Genomic DNA, 8333 nt, shown 5'->3' on the forward strand with positions numbered 1-8333 from the left:
TACACTTGGGGGTATATTTTGCTTTAAATTTCATTGTTCATGTAACATAATTAAGGCCTCCGGTCCCAGAGGCAACAAAGCAGCCCCAAAATATTATGGATCCTTCACCTTGTTTTACTTTAGGTGAGGTGCACTTTTCTTTAATGGCTTTATTTTGTTGTCTGTAAACATGACTGGTATGCATTACCAAAGAGCTTTAGTTTTGTTTTCTGTGTCCATTTTTTCCAGAGGGATTGTGGTTTATCTATGTACGAAAAGCAGTGTGGTCACCCTTGGCATTTTTTTCAGTGTGTTGTATGGTACGGGTTGAAACCATCACTTCAGATACCTATAGCTCAGCCTGAAGTTTTTAAGATGTTGTTTGTGATTGCTTTGCCGCATTTCACCTTTCATAGAGTTTTGTCTTTTCACTACATCCTTCCATCCACAACTGTTGAAGCGCTTGATGCCAATTTGTTTGGAGAAAATATTGAACCCTTTAGACTGTGTGTGCTTGTTGATAACAGAATTTATGGTCCACTCAGACAGGTCTTCTGTTTTCACCCTTTTAAACCAACATTCATAGACTAATTAAAGCCGCATGGTTATAGACAAGATGGGAACAGGTAAGTGTAATTTCTAATTAATCACAGGTTAGTCTGATTTTGTATTTTGTTTTAAACTGTACAGATGGAGCCATTAATCGTGTCCTGGCATTGATTTCAGATTTGAGTCTTTTTTTCCTGCCTTGTTTTTGTTTTTGTACCTTGTGCTTAAATGCAACTGTACGCCTCACAGTGCACTGCATTAAAAACTGACAAGCTTCTAATATTTTAACCACACAAGCTTTATAATTAATCAGGGGACCTCATGTCAGTACACAGTGAGACAAGCAGAACATCCAGATCAACAGAACATTTAGATAAACAAGATAAATGCCACTGACTTTTCTGGGTTTAAGATTATCTAAGATGAACTGATGCAAAATGAAAATGTGTGCTGTGGACAAATCCACACTTAAATTTTATTTAACATATTATTTACTATACTACCCAGTTGGTCCACCTTGTAGATGTAAAGTCAGAGACGATCGCTCATCTATTGCTGCTGTTTGAGTTGGTCATCTTCTAGACCTTCATCAGTGGTCACAGGACGCTGCCCACGGGGTGCTGATGGCTGCATATATTTTTGGTTGGTGGACTATTCTCAGTCCAGCAGTGACAGTGAGTTGTTTAAAAACTCCATCAACACTGCTGTGTCTTATTTACTCATACAAGCACAACACACACTAACACAACACCACCATGTCATTGTCACTGCAGTGCTGAGAATGATCCACCACCTAAATAATACCTGCTTTGTAGTGGTCCTGGGAGAATCCTGACCATTGAAGAACAGAATGAAAGGGGGCTAACAAAGCATGCAGAGAAACAGATAGACTACAGTCAGTAATTGTAGAACTACAAAGTACTTCTATATGGAAAGTAAAAGATTAACTAGACAATGTGTGTAGAAACAAGGAGGTGATTTTAATGTTATGGCTGATCAGTGTATGTGCTAATGAGGTTACCGTTTGAAACACAACGAATTAGTAAACAGAGGGCGGATTTAAAACATAGCGCTTTAGGTAAGCAGAAGAGGCAGTGTTTTTAATCTAATATAATATAATGCAGTATGATAGATTTATTTTTTATAAAATATACTCAGTGGGTAGCACTGTCGCCTTACAGCAAGAAGGTCCTGGGTTCGATCCCCAGGCGGGGCGGTCCGGGTCCTTTCTGTGCGGAGTTTGCATGTTCTTCCCGTGTCTGGTGGGATTCCTCTGGGAGCTCCGGTTTCCTCCCAAAGTCCAAAAACAAGCAGTCAGGTTAATTGGAGACACTGAATTGCCCTATAGGTGAATGGGTGTGTGTATGTGTGTGTTTGCCCTGTGATGGACTGGTGCCCCGTCCAGGGTGTTACTGTGTGCCTTGCGCCCATTGAAAAGCTGGGATAGGCTCCAGCACCCCTGTGCGACCCTAATTGGATAAGTGAGTGAGTGAGTAATAAAATATATAAAGTTTTGGACGTTATCTTTACTGGCTTCCTGTAGCTGCACGCATTCAGTTCTAAACACTGATGCTCATCTACAAAGCCAAAAATGGACGAGCCCCACATTACCTTCGAGGTCTAATAAAACTCTGCTCTGTACCACGCAACCTCCGAGCCACTAGTCCTGCACGACTTGATCTTCTACCCAGAATTCAAGGAAGACACGCATCAAGGCTCTTCTCAGGAGTGCTTTAAATAGTTTGGTTAGAACAGTTTGGTCATAAACTGTCCAAATGTAATGGAATGCCCAACAAGCTTATGGAAAGGTTAAAAAAAACCAGCATCTTCAGGTTATCTTTAGATTAGGACAAAGACTATTAAGACGTAATACCGACAACTGTACTTAAATTCTACATTTATTTTTTTTCTGTCTTAATAATAAAGTGGCTTTTTAACATGGCTTTTAGATAATGAAGCAGAGGAACATACTTTTAATGCTTTATTGTCGTAAGGATCGGCTTGACAAATAATAAATACAGAGAAAATATAGCAACCAAACAACCCAATACTGTATTTACATTTACATGTTACAGGTGTGAAAAAGAAAATAAGCATGTTATTATTCTCATTTAAAGGTGCATACTGTACATTTTTAGCTAAAATGCAAAATCGCTCAGCTTTTACTACATGTTTTTTTCTAATCTAATCAAATGCACAACAGAAAATGTGACAGGATCCTAAATTATTATATAATTACAGTCACAAAAATCAGTCAGAACATACTCTGGCAAACAAAGCTACGTAGTTTTCTTATAAAAACAAAATAGGAAATATTTCTTGAAACAGCACCAGAAGCACGTTTTACTTATATGGCTTATTGTTAACTACACTTAAGCAAAGAATGCGGCTAAGTTATGTGCTAACAAAAAGAGATTCATCTTTTACCACAGACTTTATAGGCACTTTACATACATTTCTATTCACATTCAGAGAGATTGGTTTGAACGGCTTCAACTTTACAGACCACGATTGCAAAAAAAAAGTTGCGACAGAAGATACAAAAGCATTGATTGTTTTAAAATTTTTCCATTACAAATGTGTATTTGCCCAAAAAGAGGAGCCTTAATTCTGGTATTTTGCCTGTATAATGCTGTACTAATCTGGACTGCTGGCAGACTGGTCTAGCACTTGCACTTTCTAAATATGCAGCCATGCAGTTTTAATATGTGGCTTGGTTTTGTCATGCTATATAATAAATAAGTATGGGGACTTGTACACCATTGGTACTTTTCTTTTTCAGCCTAAAACTCATGTTTATTATTTCTATAAACAATCTAAAACAATAAGACCACAATACGCATTTCAATTATACACCGATCAGCCATAACATTAAAACCACCTTCTTGTTTCTACACTCACTGTCCATTTTATCAGCTCCACTTACCATATAGAAGCACTTTGTAGTTCTACAATTACTAACTGTGGTCCATCTGTTTCTCTGCATGCCCCCTTTCATGCTGTTCTTCAATGGTCAGGACCCCCACAGGACCACCACAGAGCAGGTATTATTTGGGTGGTGGATCATTCTCAGCACTGCAGTGACACTGACATGGTGGTGGTGTGTTAGTGTGTGTTGTGCGGGTATGAGTGGATCAGACACAGCAGCGCTGCTGGAGTTTTTAAACACCTCACTGTCACCGCTGGACTGAGAATAGTCCACCAACCAAAATTATATCCAGCCAACATCTCCCCGCGGCCAGCGTCCTGTGACCACTGCTGAAAGTTTAGAAGATGACCAACTCAAACAGCAGCAATAGATGAGTCTCCGACTTTACATCTACAAGGTGGACCAACTAGGTAGGAGTGTCTAATAGAGTGGACAGTGAGTGGACACGGTATTTAAAAACTCCAGCAGCGCTGCTGTGTCTGATCCACTCATACCAGCACAACACACACTAACAAACCATCACCATGTTAGTGTCACTGCAGTGACATGCAGTGAATGATCCACCACCCAAATAATACCTGCTCTGTAGTGGTCCTGTGGGGGTCCTGACCATCGAAGAACAGGGTGAAAGCAGGTTAAAAAAAGTAAGTAGAGAAACAGATGGGACTACAGTCAGTAATTGTAGAACTACAAAGTGCTGTATGGTAAGTGGAGCTGATAAAATGGACAGTGAGAATAGAAACAAGGAGGTGGTTTTAATGTTATGGCTGATCAGTGTATATTAGTATAGGTAAGTAGTTTAGATAAGCTTTAGCACTGAGAAGTAGGCTTTAATTCTGGCTGATGTTGTATAGTTTCCACTGAGCATAGTACAGTTCTTTAGTTGCATTTGTGAATGCAGCAACAAACAATGCTTACTGACAAGGTCATGGTTGTCCTTTAGAATTTTCAACCTTGTTCTTTATTTTTTATGATTTTTCCAATGTTTTAATAATATTATTTCATGTACTATTTAAATAATTTAGTAAATAATGTTGTTTCTAAACTTGGATAATCTGCAGTTTATTGTGTGGCAACATCGAGCCAAACCAGTTCTTAAGTAAGACCATTCCTGGACCTTGTTTATTTACTAGCACATTTGGAGAGTGGATTTACAAATCAATGCTTTGAAATTACAAGATTCAATTTATTGTCTTCAATTCTACTTTTTATTTTTATTTTCTCTGTTAGAGTTTGTCAAATCCAAAGAAAAGTGTTTCACTAATGTATTTTAAAAAGGTGGCATTTTAAAGTATTTATACCCCTTATCCAGTTATCTTTTATATCATGTAACTCATTACCCTGCCAATTTACTTAATTTATCAGTCAATGCATTAAGACATGTTTAGCTGTTTGTTTCATAAGGTCTATAAGTATTGTAAATACTGTACACAAAATAAATAAAAATGAAATAAGAATTCAGTGAAAGTAAAGCAAAAAAAAATGCCAGACTGGCTAATGTTGCTACTTTTCTACGCTTTCTAACATTTTTTTAAACATTTATTGGTTTAAACAAAAATCAGTAGCCAAAAGTTACCACCCAATAACACAAAACAGGACATTTCCTCTATTAGCTGTGATAGCAAAAAAATAAAAGAAAACAAAATAAAATCCAAACCTTTTCAAAAATACATGCTAGAATTCTACCACATATTTTGCAGTGACTGATGAGATAACAGGTGCTATAGGATATAAGAAGCAGATATGCCAGACATTACATAAATCAGCAACTGTGCCACCATAGCAAAGTCTTGGACTTGGTACAAAACAAACAAAATGCTGTATTATGTTTTCTTGCTTTATGTTTCACACACATCTCTGACAAGTCATGGAAAGAAAAGGGTTGATTGATATGATCTGGATTTTTTTTTTAATTTGACTGTTATTGCCAACTTATAGGTCTTGATTTTCAGTCAATCAAATATCTGTGCAGAGATCTCAGAGTGGGGAGCGATCCAACAGACGAGCTACTGTAGCTCAAATTCCTGAAGAAGTTAATGCTGGTTCTGATAGAAAAGTGTCAGACTTCATGCCTCGATGGGTCAGGGCTGATTGGGAAGCAAAAGGGGGACCAACACAATATTAGGAAGGTGGTCATAATGTTATGCCTGATCAGAGTATACAGTGTAAGCAATTGAGGGTTAAGGTTCTTGCTTAAGGACCCAACAGTGGCAACCTGGCCATGGTGGGGCTTGAACTGGCAACCTTTTGATTAATCCAGCACCTAAACCCCTAAGCTACAACTGACCTATATATATTTTAACCTAAATTTCAATGTAATTTTTTTTTTTATTATTATGATTCCAATTGTATTGAAACTGCCTAATAAGACTAAAATAATTTATGAACCTGATTTTTTTTTACACAGTATCCACATGACTGTCTAATCATGGCATCTGTAGTTTGATGCCATCCATACAATAATAATAATAATAATAATAATAATAATAATAACATTTTATTTATAAGCACCTTTCAGGAAACCCAAGGCCTAAAAACAGCATGGAAATAGTGAACATAGTCATACATAACAAAATAAATAAAATAAAATAACCAGCAAAAATCATAGTAATAAACAATAGAACAAGTAAATAAATAATTAGTTGTCAGGAAAAGCTGAGAGAAAAAGATGGGTCTTAAGTTGTTTTTTAAAGGAGATGACTGACGAGCACGACCGCACGTGCAGTGGTAGGGAGTTCCACAGTTTTGGACCTGCAATGTTAAAAGCTCTATCACCGACAGTACGCAACCTAGAGGAGGGGACCGAAAGGAGATGGGATTCAGAAGACCGAAGGGAGTGCGAAGGGGAGTGTCTAACCAACAGATCAAAGAGATAAGGGGGAGCCAGGCCATTGAGAAGTTTGAATACCAGCAGAAGGATTTTGTACTGATGACAGCAAGATCCAAGATCCAAGCATGGTCGTGCAGCAAGTAGTGTCTGTAGTGTCACAGTTCCATTAACTCAGCTACCAGCCAACTACTGGTGTGGTGTTTTCTGAGGTACTCCAGTTTCTTTCCTCATTCCAAAAGCCATACCAGTAGTTGAATTCAATTCAATTCACTGTAAAACTTCTGGCAGGTAAGAGTATACCGTATGGAAATAAGTGGAATAAATGATGAGGCCCTTGAGTAATGGGCTGTCCAGGTGTATTCCCATTTTGTGTCCAGTGTTTTTGGGACAGGCTTACAAACAACCATGACCCTGGAACGTCCATAATAAAGTGGTTACAGAAGAAATACATCAGTTTAGTGAAAATGTCATGGTCTGATTAACTTTTAAATCAATATTTTTAATTACAGTTCACGTTGGTCTCATGTCGGCATCTTGCGTTTTGATGGCTGTACAGATGAAAACTTTGTTGTCGATGCTGCTTGAAATTGTTTCATTAGATGAATAGTTGTCCCTTTTGTTGTCATGATTGGTTGTTTAATAGTCTGAATGAGAATTAGAATTAATATTCTCAATGAGTCCGTTCAGAGTCCACAGAGCTTCATAGGAGAGCTGACAGTTATGGTTTTAGAAGCTAAAATATTAAGTACAATTAATGACTGAAAGTGTATTGCACTGATGTCTGACAGCATCTGTCATAGTGCATTATTTATCTTCTAAAATGATTCCCATTTTATATCAAAGACCACTTCTCTGTGCTACAACATAGAGTCAGGTTAGTGCTGGCCTCTAATTACTTCATTGAGGTTTCGTCAATGATGCAGTGCACTCAAGATGGGCAAGACCATCTTTAATTTATGGCACCCATAAATTTAAGCCAATGAAATGAGTCACGGATGCTGTGAACACAGTCGAAATGCAGGCTGACTGAGAAACTCTAACAGGAAGCATGCAGAGGTTCTAATGTAGCTTGGAAAAAATTATACCGTTTAGCCACAAGCTGGGTGCACTCAAACAGATTAACAGTTGGACCAAGGCCATTATTTGAACACTGGGTGGGGGCCAAATCTACCTGGGGGGCTCCTGCCATTCTGTAACATCCCTGTCATATCACTTATGCTTATACTTATGCTTAATATAACCTGGATATTAGTATTATGTTGCTTGTGCATTGAATCTATATAGTTGGTAAATCGTTATGTTAGTGCTTGAGGAGAGGCTTGGAGTCTAAAGTACAGAGATAAGCAACTGCCGTTAAGCTGTTATAAAACGTTGTAAGCAGATAAGAAACCACAGTTAGCACAGAATGGAGGTTCCAAAGTCCAACACCCAATGTGATGTGACTGGAGCAGTATAAAGCAAGGCCCACAGTTCTGTTCCTTGTTCTTCCTCAGATACACTGCTGTAGGAACCTCCATGATCGTGCCAATAAATTCTCCAATCCAGTCAACTGTAATCTTCATTTTTTTATGAAGTGAAATATGTTCATTTATGATTTTGCATCAGTATATTGGGGGATCATTTTGAGAATATCTGAATATTGAGGGGATGTGGTCACCCTCCAATATATATAGTCATTACAGACTTGGTTGTGTTACAGTTTGACCTGGTAATTTATTAAGTCATCATCATTTTTTTTGTAGAAGATCGACAGTTCCTGCAGAATATCTCAATGTAGCACAGAAGGCATTTGAGAAGATGGTTTTCACTCCTTAGCCAGTGGTGAATAGTTTGCCCATGATGGACTATTTAAAATCCTTGTTGTGAAACAGTAGTGTTAAGATGTTCTTTGTCACTCTATGCAGCAAACAATGTTGTCTTCATGCAGGCAATTGATTGGTCCAGCTGTATTTAGGCAAAAAATCTATTGACTCTTTTGACTCTGAGGATACAATGTCCAGCCTGAACTTCTAATTGGTGCCAGTGACCGCATTGTACACAGTTTGT

The sequence above is a fragment of the Trichomycterus rosablanca genome, chromosome 2 (assembly GCF_030014385.1).
Source record: "Trichomycterus rosablanca isolate fTriRos1 chromosome 2, fTriRos1.hap1, whole genome shotgun sequence".
In the NCBI taxonomy this organism is placed as follows: Eukaryota; Metazoa; Chordata; class Actinopteri; order Siluriformes; family Trichomycteridae; genus Trichomycterus; species Trichomycterus rosablanca.